The 13891-nt window shown below is 36.1% G+C and overlaps 1 long non-coding RNA gene across 1 annotated transcript; it reads right to left on the bottom strand.

Moving 5' to 3' along the window:
- Nucleotides 1-10116: 10116 nt before the first annotated feature.
- On the bottom strand, nt 10117-13599 carry LOC145806216 (uncharacterized). Its single transcript, XR_014349028.1, has 2 exons — nt 13229-13599; nt 10117-10360 (listed from the first exon to the last, which is right to left on the bottom strand). It is a non-coding gene; the product is annotated as an uncharacterized LOC145806216 (long non-coding RNA).
- Between the last annotated feature and the right edge of the window lie 292 nt (nt 13600-13891).

Raw genomic sequence — 13891 nt, 5'->3', positions numbered from 1 at the left:
ACTTCTAGGAAGCTAAGAAGGTTATCTACCTGCGAGTTAGGAATTGAGCTATCACGATCCAAACCCGCCCCTATAAGTTTAGCGTCGTAACCGGCCAGTAATCCTTGGATTACCAAAGGCCTCTTGACAGAACAACATATAATAACGAGGCTGCGGAAGCAAAAATAGAGAATATACAATGTCCATAGAGCTGTGTTAACATATATGAAACATAAATCTTCAAACAAACTTGTATATATATATAACGTCATAATTACATTATTCATACGTCGCCCATTCATAAACATGAAACCAAAAAGGGGACTTAGCTCCGTACAGATATAGAAAACAAAATCAACTAAAGCCTTGACATAGTCCTCTCAAAAGGAACCTTCTCGGGAGGCACTATAGTTGGCTGATGAAACAGGATCTTAGGCCATCAACTCTAGGCCTGGTCACGTGCCTGCTCACCTACATACATAATATAAATAGTGAGCTGGAGCCTAGTGAATAATAACAGAGTAAAGGATTTAAATGAATGATGTCTATAACAGGTATCGAAATCAGAGTTCATATTAGGAACAGATATATTTATGTTCTTGTTCAACTACATACAGAAATCAGAGTTCATGCTTTGTTATACATGGTACTTCCATTAGCATTAACTTGCTTAGTAGTTCCATTGGGAACCTTTGGTACCGGGAAACTTGTAACTTGCTTGAACCACGGTATTGTTAGCCCCGGGCAAGGGCCATGAAACCACGGTATTATTACCCCCGGGCAAGGGCCTTGCTTATAAAGGCATGGTATTGTTACCCTCGGGCAAGGGCCTTGTGCTAAATATGCCACGAATACATTTCAGAAACTTGGACAATCATTCATTGTACAGAATATAACATTTCATAAAACAGACCTTAATTTATATCATTCAGAAAATACTTAACTTGAACATAGCTTTACTAAGTTATTACTCACAGATGGCTCCACTTGTAGAACAGGCAAATCAAATGAGTTGTGGCGCGCAACCTACACACACATAGCAGAACACATAATGAAACACACACTCGGTTGGTACTTAACTTCTTTCGTTTCATTCTTAGTGTGTTTCTAAGTCTTAACATCTTATTGAGTCTTGATCATGGCCTAGGGGTGCCTAGGATGCAATGAGGATGCTAAAATGCACTTAAACACATTTAACAAAACTTGTAGAAAACAGGGGTCCTGCTCGAGCGCAACTTCCCTCGCTCGAGCGGACATACAAATATGTGAGGGGACACTCGAGCGAAACTTTCCTCGCTTGAGCGATCTATAAACTTTGAAAAAGTACTGGTTTTGTGAAATCTCCGCTCAATGGCTGCTCGACTCTCGCTCGAGCGTGAGACTCATGTCCTCGCTCCAGCTCAACTCTTGCCGCTTGAGTGGTCTGCAAAACATGCAAATTTCTGGGAGCATGCATTTTACGCTCGAGCGGACTTCAAGTCACTCGAATGGAAGTGTAAGATCACAAAGTGGCCGCTCGAGCGCAGATTCTGCCGCTCGAGCAGAAGTGCAGAATCTAGAATTTCCAGATTGCACTCCCAAGCTCCAAACTTGAATTCAAAGCCATTAAACTCAACCTTTGGGCCCCAAAACTTGAGAAAACAAGTCTAAACTTGGAAAACATAAAGAATTGAAGATCATCTCATGAAATCAAGGCCCAAAAGCATGTTAATTGACCAAAACCCATCTCGAAATATACAAAACATATCATGTATGCAATGGTTTGACTCCAAAGCTTCCAAAACATGATCAAGTGATATAAATTGATGCAAAATAAAATGAATTCTCAAAACACATGTGAGATAAGTACATGCAAGTTGAAATTCTTTGAGATCAACCTCCAAACTTCATAAATTACACATGCATGTGAAAATCGTTAGAAACATACTCAAATTGCTATGAGATATATATGTATATATAGATATGCATGCATGGAATGATCCTTTTATCTAATTCATTAGCTCATCTCTTGCATTATTTAGCTTAATCCTCAAGAATTCTTGTATTAAAGTCTTGATTACAAGGTTTGAGGACAAAATGCTTACCTAGAGTTTCAATTGCACAAGTGTAGATCTTCAACTCCCAATTTCTTACAAATCTCCAACAATTCCTAGCTTTGAGTTCAATTTTCTTTTTATCTTTCTCTCTCCCACATCTTTCTCTTGAAATAGGGTGATAGAATAGTGTAAAAGTGAACTAAAGAGTTCACATGGGCCTTATATAGGCTCAAATAAAGAACTTAAGTTTGACTTAATCAAACAAATTTGCGTTATTTTGTTCTAATTATTTCATTCCGAACCGAATTTTAATTAAACCTACCATAAAATTCTAAAAATCTCAAATAACACATAAATCAAGTCAATTTTTGAATCGGATGCTGATAAGGCCTTCAATTCGCCAACTGAAACGGAAACATGAACAGATCTTTTTACGTTAAACATATATAAACACAAATAAGGCAACATATGAAGCAAAATTTCACTTTATTTACTTAGTGGGCATGATTAAACATGGATTAATGTTAATCATGGGTCGGGGTTGTTACATGAGCAACGTGAGAAAGGGAAAGAAAGTGGTTAAAGAGAAATATAGGGTTTTGGAAATCCAAAACAATCAGAGGTGAGTAAGTGTATAATCTCCTACTAATCTCCTTATAATCTCTGTCAATTCTCTTGGTCAAAATCCCCCCTCCAAAAAAAGGAACAAAAAGTTAGAGGAAATGGTGAGTTTATTCTGATATATGATAATGATGTTTGTATATAAGAAAGAAATATGTTTGTTATATGCAGGAGTCGAGTGTGAGAGTTCAATTATAGAGAGGGAAATGAGATCGAGAGCAACAAAGAGGAGAGAGAACTTAAGGCTTTGAAACCAGCTGTAGACACCCCATTTTTGACCGCCCTTAAGACTTAGGCACCTCAGGTTGATCACTCGATGATGAAAGTTATGTTGTACAAATGTTCGATTTTTTCAGCAAGAAGAGCTCCCAAATCCCAACCTTACACCCCATTTTTGGACCAAAACTATTTTGACCAAAACTATTTTAGACCTTAAAACCCTCTCTTTCAAAATATTTTTGAAAATGTTTCTATGATGCTCCGAGGCTTGCATTTTGGTAAAAATTATTCTTTTCGATAAACCGAGTAAGGACAAAGTGGAAATAAATGGAAGAGAGGTGAATTCTTTGAAAAATCTTTAAAAACTTCTTATTGATAGGTTTGGAGTTGAAGTAAATAGGAGGGGAGGGAAGAAAACTAGTTGGGGAAATGGTTGAGCATGAAATTGTTAAGAGAGAACTGAGCAGCCTTCACTAAATCGGGCTTATCTTTTTGTACACTTTATGAGGCCACCACCATTGGAAATTGAACTTTAGGGGCTTCAATTTAGACTAAAGAATCTCCAAAATCCGAGTCCGAATGAGGGAGATATGGCTGTTTGAAGTTAGGCATCAATCTGGTTAAGATAGAAATGAGTAACCTTCACTAAAATAGGCATATCTCTTTGTACACTTAGAATTTAGATATTAGGCCACATGCATTGGAAATTATACTTGTGAGGCTTCAATTTAGACTCAAGAATGACCTAAAACCAAGTCTAGATGAAGGAGATATGCCCATTTGAAGTCGGACCTGGAAGCAGATTTTTGTGGCCGGCATGCCACTATTTGTGGGCGGCCGGCCACTATTTCTGGCCTGCCAGCCACTTGTGTAAAGCCTAGATATTTTGTGCCAGTTGTCTCCTGAAAGCTCCAGCTGTTTGTATATAGATATTTTTTACTGAGAGGCTGTTTTTTTCTATATATACTTGACATTCCCTCATGTTTTTAGGTTACAAAAATTTCTAAAGGGACCAAAACTTGAAATTCTCTCTCTATCTCTATCTTGCAACCTATACACTCTCTCTTTACATTCCCTAAACCAATATTGGAGCTCTCCTTGCTGAGATTATTGAGTCCAAATTTCAACCATTGTGAGTGTAAGCTTTGTGTTTTGTGAACAAAAGAGTAACCTTGCTTCAAGAGCAGGAAGAACCAAGCATCAGTGGCCAGCAGGCCACCACTTCTAGCCTGTCGGCCACCTTTGCAAAACCCAGCAATGCCTTTTTGAAACAAAACAGAGTTGGTTTTGAGGTGAAAAACAGTGTAATTGTTCTACTGTGCATCAGAGGCATCTGGTAGTAGAACAGTGACTTTTTCGGATGGAAAATCCGTGCATGTATGAGCATTCCTCGTTTCCCGAGGTGGAGTAGTTAGAGTAGTTAGCTTAATACTTCTCTCATATTGTATTCATGTTGTAATTAGTTAATTTGTAATTCATTAGTTAGTTCTAATTTTCTAAATAGTTAATCAGTGTAATTAATTAGCTAGTTTAGTTAATTATTTCATTCGTTTTGTAACAGTTAGTTAATTTGTAGTAATTAGCCTAGCTAGTTAGTTTATTCGGACCCTCCTGCGTGAGGGCGCACAATTGTAATAATGTGTATATCTTCCAACCCCACGTCTTTCTCCATTTTATTTACCTGCTTATGATGGTTAGTTTAAGGCATCATGTTTCGTTTAGCATCTCTCATGCCTTGTATCCATTGTCTTGCATTGTAACGCCCCGGAAATAATTCAAAATGAACTCCCCAAATCAGTAGACATTCACTACACAATGACAATAATCCTTCCATCTTCATATATATAATAAATGGGTTTAATACAGAAGTTCTACATGCGGTATACATTCACAAAGCAAAGGAATACATGAATCTATAGCATGTGAAGCATCAAATCTCAAAATAATAAAATGCCCTTAAGGGCTTACGTCTTCCAAGGCAATAGCCTGGTTACACAGAATGGTCTCTCGAACCCAAACACATTAGCCCTTGGCTTACAAAAAGATCACAACAAAAATAAGAGCTATGTACTCTTTACAATTATCTGCGCCCTTAACTTGGCGAGATCACCACGTCTTTACTTGCACCAAAGTCCCATAAGGGTGAGCATAAAGCCCAGTAGAGAATTCTAACAAAGTATATACAGTTATGCAATTCTTAATAAAGATGCAAATGTCAATGCTATGCCATGCTCCTTTGAAGAAATTTCATTTCATGCTCTTCTTGAAGATTTCAATTTTTCCAATAAAAACTTGTAAACTCAACACATTTCAAACTTCCAATTTCAATCAATAGGGGCGGTAAATACGACATTGGTAACCCCTAGGCTGGTATCTGCAAGTAGGCTCAACAAGCACTACCAAACTGTCATTTTTACCGGTATTAACCGGAAGGCTCGACACCTATCCTTGCGGTTTTCTAGTCTTTCACCAAGGACACTCAGGCCAACTTATCAAATTCACTACACCCCCTAACCGGACTACCACCGTATTTACCCCATACACATTTTCGTTGTTCTCATTACAATAGATATATTCTTTTCATGAAACATATGTTTCCATTCGAATTACGCAATGCATGATAGTTAATTAAATGAGTATGCAAGGTAATAAATTTCCATGTTTCACGGCCTTTCTCTGTTTCCAAATGGCATAACAACAATAATAACTAAAACCATGTCTCATTTCCTCCTTCAGACGTTATTTTGCAAAATAACCACGTGCTTTCAACACACAATAACAATTTTCCCATCATGCACAATTCTAATCAATTTAGCCTCTTCAAGGCCACATGTGATGTTTTCAACATAATCTCCACAATTTCACAACTTTCACATTTCATGATACATAATTGTTCACCTCTTTCCAACCACACATGATCAAGCATTTAACAATATGTTACAATAACATATTATATCTCATACTTCAAATAGATTTCCATTTTTATCAAGCATACTATGAGATTTACTCTCATCCAATCTCTTGACACAAAATGATAAAGGATTTCATAGGTATTTCTTATTTTTCCCAAATCCCCAAATTTTAGGGTTTTTTTTCAAGATAAAACACTTCTCATTTCCTTGGTAAACCCAACTAAAATCACATCTCTTAGGTTTTATAGATGAAGAACCATCTAATAGTAACAAAGTTTTGAGTTTTGAAAGACCACATTTAAAACTCTCTACCCTTTGAATCAAAATGAAAGATTTATATAAAACTTCAAGAAAACCTTTAAATCATCAAAAATGAAGCAAAACTTGTATATATAACTCAAGAATATCCCTACCTCAAAGATTGATGAAGAAGGAGAAGTGAAACCCTAACTTCAAGGATGAGAAGGAGCCTTGATTTCCACCACACCAAGAAGAGCCCTAACTTGATCTTCAAGATTAGAGAGTGAAGATGATGATCTAAACCCAATGGATTGCAAGAATCAAGGAATTTTAATGTTTGGGGATGTTTTCTAGAGAGAAGGAGGAGAAAAATGTGTTTTAGAGGGAGAGAAGTGTGTAAAAATGAGATACAAACAGCCCTAAAAGAGAAAGAAAAATAGAGCCTCGGACTGCCCAGCCGTCTCACACGTACGGCATGTGCCCCATATGTGCGGAGCCTCACTCCAGCACATGCGACTCTCAACCCCGCATGTGTGGCCCTCAACCCTGCACGTGCGGCCCTCCCGCACACACTTGCAATTAAAGCAGAATGCAGCCCATCTAAACTCTCATCTTCCTGTACGTGCGGCCCTGGCCCAGCAGCCCAGAAAAGTTTTATTTCGCTCCCCGGGCACTCCGGAACCGACCTTACGCTCGCCGGAAATAAAGGAACTTCAACACCGAATAAAACAAGAACAAAGACTTTGTTTGGGAACAACCTTCGAACGTCTCGAACTTAATGAGAGCGAGAAGGGAACGAAATGAAGAAGAAAGTAAAAGGAAGAGAAACAAGACCCGGTCATCACATGCATGCATTGAGCTCAACACATCATTCTAACTTGCATTGTAATTAAACACTTCTTTGAATACGTGCTTAGACCGCATGCTGTCAGATTGATTCATGTGCCATATTAGTAGCCGAACTTAGTAATTGCATATCGCATGTGTTGCATTAGTCATATTGCATAGTTAGGATCATGCATTATTCTAACTCTGTCATCTCTTTTTTTGCTTGGAGTACTATGTGAGCTTTTATTTGTTTTAGCATATCACATGAGTGTGGATGTTAACATGTCAAAGTGTGACATTTTGTTCCCAGGTCTGCTCGAGCGGGGAAACCACTGCTCGAGCGTATAATTGATGCTCTCAGTATTTTGTTATGTTGTAGGCAGGTCCGCTCGAGCGTGTAAAGTCCCGCTCGAGCGTGTAAAGTCCCGCTCGAGCGTGAAATGCTAGCTTCCAGTAATTCCATTGTAGCGCTGTAAAACTTCTAAGACTTTTCTTTCTCTGCTCGAGCGGGGAAGTTGTTGCTCGAGCGGGACTTCTCAACCATGTCTGGACGCTCGAGCGTGGGAAGTCACGCTCGAATGGGGGACGCGATATCAGCTTTTTAAACACAGCGATTCTAGATCATTCCGAGACATTTCTTTTTCTATTCTCCATCTACTCTGCCTCTCTCTTTGAAACCTTAAATTTCTACCATCAAATACCTCACATACACTTGAAATCCACCCGAGATCGTTTGCTAGGGGCGAAGAACACTTGAAGGGTGTTTTTGTCAACCAATTGGATTGTGGGCTTGCGATAGATCCGTGAAGGAGCTTGGATTTTTGGCTTGATAGTTGAGGTAGGGATACTTTTATCTTTGTATTTCTTCATTGTTGAAGAGATTCCATGGCAATGTGTGTGATGTGTGCATTAATTTGGGGATTTTATTGGATTAAACCATTATAACACATGTCTAACCTCTTGTTTTATAATTTGTTTGAAATTCCTTAATTCTTTTTTTTTATAAAAATGAATGTAAATGTTGTTAAAACTTAGATTGGTGATAAAAGAGAGAAACCCCCAAAGTTGATAAAACCCTAAGTTTCTATTTGGATAGATATTACTTAATATAATGAAATTTTCTTTGGATTCATGGAAATCGGTGTATAATGGGGAGATGGAATATGGATATTGATGTGGTCTAAGAAATGGTGACTTGAATGTTATTGTTCCTTGAGTTTTATGTGTCGTTTATTTATGATGGTGCTAGATGTTCAATTTGTGGGACTGGAATGTGATTTAATTGTTGAGTATGCATGAGTCCATGTGTGAGTGGGTAATGTCTAAGAGTGGTGTTGTGTTAGTACCCGCGCGGGGAGTTTAAAAAGGTGCCCAAATGCCCTGTCTAGGCTTATTGTTGAACGAATGTGGGAAAATGTTTTTGGGTGTCCACACAGTCCTGCCGTATAGTAGCCGGTGAAAGTGGAAAAACGGATGATTTTCTTAGGGTGCCCACTTCCCACCGTATAGTAGCCGGGGAACGTGGGGTTTGTCTTCAAAGAGTAAAAGGTTGTTTTCATTTGGATCCATGTAGAGAAATGTGTGGTTTGATTCCCATAATTGTAGATACTAAATTGTTGTGCTTGATGATACAAGTTACACAAGCCTCATTGTATTTTGTGTTTCCTTATGAGGTGTTAACGAACTATAAAGAAAGAAAACTTATCTATAATGTTTTATCACATTGATGCCATAGTCTTATTCATGGGATTAGATACCTGGATAAATGTATTCCTACTGGGCATATGGCTTAACCCTAATTTGTTTTTCAGGAATTGAAGAAGGTCAACCTTGTTGAAGGATTGGCGTAAGCACCAACCTTGTTTTCTATTGGGGAGCTAATTAAAGTCTAAGGATTTTAGTTGTTTTGCATTTATTTTGGGATTTATGTAAAAGAACTATCTTTTGTATTTGTAATACTGTACGCCCAAGGGTCTTATGTTTTGTTAAGTTATCTAAGTCTCCGAATTGAGAAAAGCCTTTGAACATCTTAGGAATGTTCTATATGAAGTGTAACCACTCAACTTTTAGTTCAATGGAGATACGACCCTTTTGAGGATTATATGATCATATTATTGTGTGTACAACAGGGTGAATTTGCAGGGTGTTACAAGTATGTTCACCATGAGGCTAAGTGCTTAAGTGATAAACTGTTTGAATGCCTGTGGATGAAAGCTAGTTGCTTGAATTGGGATAGTTTGATTAATGTACATTTGAGCCCACTTTTTTAAGTGGCACATTCACAAACTCTTTAAAAAAACAAACATGAAATCAAATGTTCCAATTTTTGCAAATTAGTCTATACTTGTGTGCGTCACATAGTAAGTTAGCTTAATAGACCGAAACAAGAGCATATAATGTAAATAAGAATCACATCATGATTAGTAGAGGCAGATCTTTGATCGGGCGAGTGAGGGTGCTCAATTCATGACCTTCCCCTCTCGTACCTAAGTTCCCGAGCCAAGACAATCTTGGTGATGATGGATAAGTGGCCTTTGGCACGAGTCCTGGGTTTCCTAAATTTCTCAAAATAAAATATTTAGGTGGCTACTCTGTATCTGACGAAGCAGTTTATTTTTGGCATTTTTGATTCAAAATTGGGTTTCCAAAAGATTTTTCGAATTTGGACTCTTTGGTGTTTATCTATTTCACATTGCACTTGTGAGATCAGATTCAGAACTACGGGAGTTCGACCTGTAGGGCTAGTCGTCTTCCAAAAGGAGCACGAAAAATTGAGCTACACCAACAGACAGATAAAGAAAGAAATAAAAAGTGTATGCGTGAGAGAGAGAGAGAGAGAGAGAGAGAAGAAAAAGTGGGTTTGTGAAGTTAATTTGTACATATAAAAATTTATAATACATAAAATACGCTTGGTGAATTTCAACAGATAGATGAAATATGCTTGGTGAATTTCAATAAATAGATTTAAAAAAATTAAAAAATATTTTGACAAATAGATACAAATTTGAACAGATAGGTTTAACAAAATGAACAGATAAATTTGTTTTGAATAGATAGACTAAAGGGCAAAACTGGAAACCAAATGTCCCAAAACAACAAAACGTAATTCTCACCACAATATTTTATAAAGAGTATACTTCTCACCAAAAAAAAAAAAAAACCTATGGGACCTAATGCCTCAAGCAATCCTCCGATTGGATTTCTCGCCAATTTTCTCTATTAAAAATCATATATTTAAAATTACCAACTCACAACCATGAAAGTATCAAAAAGAAATATAGCCATGAAAATTTAACAAACAATTTATTTTTCTTCATGGGCCTTTATTTTTACAACATTAAGTAGATTTGGCTAAAAGCAATATATAATTTTAACTCTTGGTGCTGCTACTCTTCAACTCCATACTAACATTACTAGGTATTCCCATTCCAATTCCTATCATCATCGTGGCAGTTTGTGAGTTTGAGGAGGATAAGGTCAATTCGATATAGGTGCAGCAAGCCCTCCCCTAGGTGCCTGAAGTTTCTAAGATTCAAAAAGAGAAAGATAAAAATATATAGCAATTAAATATATATCAGCAAGATGATTACAATACAAAAAATCTTACGACTTTTGTTATAATTTTTTTCTTTCATTTTTTGACAAATAAATCAAAGTTATTTTTGTTAGTTAAAATTCAAAAACAGTGATCTTACTCTAAAACAAATATAAAAAATTGAAAGAAGAAAAAAATAATAGTAAAAAGAAATAATAGAAGAAAACAAAAGGATAATACATCTGCCTTTAAGTACTTTTGTAATATATAAATAGACACTAAAGTGGTAAGTAAATATAAAATATAAAAGACATAAATAAAAATATGAGAAGACAATTCACAAATGACCCTTGTCAAATAATTAGATGAACACATGGAGGATTCTTATAATCCACTAATGAAAGTCTCTACTTTACTTATATATGATATGATACAATTGCAATCGAGCAAATTAAGACAAACCAAAATGGCTTATTTATTATAAACTTAATCCAAACGTGCCAATTTTGAGAGTTTATGTGGATTGAGTTGATTTTGTTAGGAGTTAAACAAATCAAATGACCAACTAATTTATTTGGTTAATTTTAATCTCTACCAACCACTCATTTCACTTCTTTTTAAGGGAAAATTATCAAAAAATTTCATATGGAAATTAGTTGCCCCGATAAGTCCCACGGGTTTTCTAATACACTGATAAGTCATGTTTCCTTATCATGAGATCCTATTTTAAATTTTGGTATGATTTAGTGGACGTTTTTACCCTTCCTCATTGGAGGACGCCATCTTAGGGAAGTTGAATCTAATTTTTGGATCACGTTTTCATCACTCTAATGTAACAACATAACACATTAAAAAAAAATTTAGAGTACTTTTCACAAACATAATAGTCAAACGTAACACAGTACACTTAGTGTACTTTCTACAAACGTAACACTTCTCTAACGTAACACACTAAAAGACTACTTCAATGTAACACACTAAAAGACTCCTTAGTGTACTTTTCTAAACGTAACATTATAATAATGTAACACACAAAAAAACTTCTCAGTGTACTTTCACAAACATAACACTCCTCCAACGTAACACACTAAAAAACCCATCGAACGTAACACACTACACTAAAAAACTCTTTAGTGTACTTTTTTTCAAAAGTAACTGTAACATGCCCGGGGGGTACCCGCGCGCGTTAAACAGTTCGGACCCCCGAGATCTCTTTGATCTATTCTCACGAGTGCAATGTGAAACATAGATGAGAGTCCAGATTTGGCAACTTTTATTGAAAATCCATTTTATTGCAATTTTGTAAAAAATGGACTGCGTCATCAGATCTTAGAGTCACCACCTAATATTTATTTTGGAAAAATTAGGAAACCTATGACTCGTGCCAAGGCCACTATTTGTCGTAACCAAGGATGCTTGGCTCGGAACCTTAGGTATGAGAGGGAAAGGTCAATAATGAGCACCCCCGCCCACCCGATCAAAGATCGGCCTTTACTAACCATGATATGAATTTTATTTTATTTATATGTTCATGTTCTGATTAGTTAATAAATCCTAAGATTTACTATGTGAAGCATACAAGTATAGACTATGCCATTCATTTTAGAACAATTTGATATCATACATTTTGAAAGAGTTTTGATGATGTACAACCCAAATAAATTGAGTTTACAAGCATGAAAAATCAACATCATTCTAAATTAAGCGACACAACCTCCATCCACTGGCATTCATAGAGTTATATCACATAAACAACTAGCCTCATGGTAGAATGCTAGACATAGTAAAAAAAACACACACACACGGGATGCTAAAGCATAAAAACTCACATGTTTGATGTCCCACGAACAAGCTGCAAAACAAAGTTAGTAAAATATGCATGATCTTATATACAAAACCCTAATGCAATTCACTCATGAGATGCAACTAAAGATTCGGCTTCTAAAATATGATATGTGAATCATCTCAAGAACATGAGGTAGCGCACATAATCACATAGGAATTGATTAAATCCACAAATGCAAACTTGGCCGAATCAAGATGCATGAAACATGGATGCAAAGCATAACTATGATAAAAAATAAATATGATGTTTATGTACAAATAAAGAAAGCAAGTAAAAGAACGGGGTAGAAAGAAGCGGGACGGGGAATTATTACAACATTTTAAAGAATAATTACAAACCAAATTAGAGAGGGATGAGGAGAATATTACAATAAAATAAAAACCTCACAATACACTCAAAATAAAATAAATAAATAAAATAAAAGCTTCATGTTCTTTAGAACCGCCGGCGGAAATTGGTCAATATTGAGAGATTACGCCATCTTGTTCGGAAGAAGCTAACCGACCGGCCAAATAGGCCGGCCGACGAATTAGGCCAAGCAAAACCTGTCTTGTTGCGAAACCAAGAAAAGGAACAAACAAAAAATATGTAGGTGGCTCAACTAACCACTACCGGTTAGATTAAAAAAAAGAAAATAAATATAAAATAAAATAAAAAAAGTGCAAACTCACAACATAAACCTAAAGCAATAAAACAAATATAAGATAGAACATGCAAAATTACAACAAAACTAATATGAGACTAATACACGAAAAAAATAAATATGAGGTAAAACATGCAAGATTACAACAAAACTAATATGAAATTAAAGTATGCGAATAAAAATAAATAAATAAATAATTATGAGCTAAACAAACCACTAGGATTATAACAACACACTATGAAATATAAAGTAAGAAAATAAATATGAGATAAACAAACCACTTGGATTATAACAAAACACAATGAAATAAGAAGCAAGAATATAAATATAAGATATAAAATATAAGAAAATTAAAAATTAAAAATTCACATTCCAAAGAAAGATTGAACTTCTTGATTTCCAAACTTCCTGTTGATCACCCTCAAGTGTAGGAAGTGTGTTCTCAAGTCCTCAATTCGAAATTATGGAGTTTATGGAGTTTGTGGTATGGAAAGTGGTTAACTCTCTAGTTTTTCTCACTTTCAATCACTAAACATTCTTCCTTATGATCGAGGCGATTGATCTTTGGCTATATCAGAATTTTTGGAGTGGTTTTAGTGTATGGAAATGAGGAATTTCAGTAGCTATGGAAGGTATGGGGTGTATATGGAAGATAGGAATATTTTTGGCTCAAAAACTCAAATTTTCTCTCTTTTTTCACTCTTTTCTCACTCATTTCTCTTCAATTTCGTGGTCCTCCCCCTCTCTTACAATATGATCATTCTATATAGGCAATGAGGGAGAGTAAAGGTCAAAAAGAAGATGGGAGACAAGAATGTGATAGGAGGGCAAATTTTCAAGGTGGTTTCATGGGATACTCCTTTATGGATGCAAACAAAACGTCTTTTTGACTATGGAGGATGATTAGGTATAATGGAGGATGAGTGGATGCACTTTAATGGCTCAAAGAATAGGTAAATGGGTTGTCCCAACCGAACCAAAACCAAGAAAAATGGGCTATTGCTGTTTTGGGTCGAATCAACAAAATCTGCT

This window comes from Camellia sinensis, chromosome 13 (assembly GCF_055761805.1).
Source record: "Camellia sinensis isolate YWXY chromosome 13, ASM5576180v1, whole genome shotgun sequence".
NCBI lineage: Eukaryota > Viridiplantae > Streptophyta > Magnoliopsida > Ericales > Theaceae > Camellia > Camellia sinensis.
This window is presented reverse-complemented; position numbering and strand designations above follow the sequence as displayed.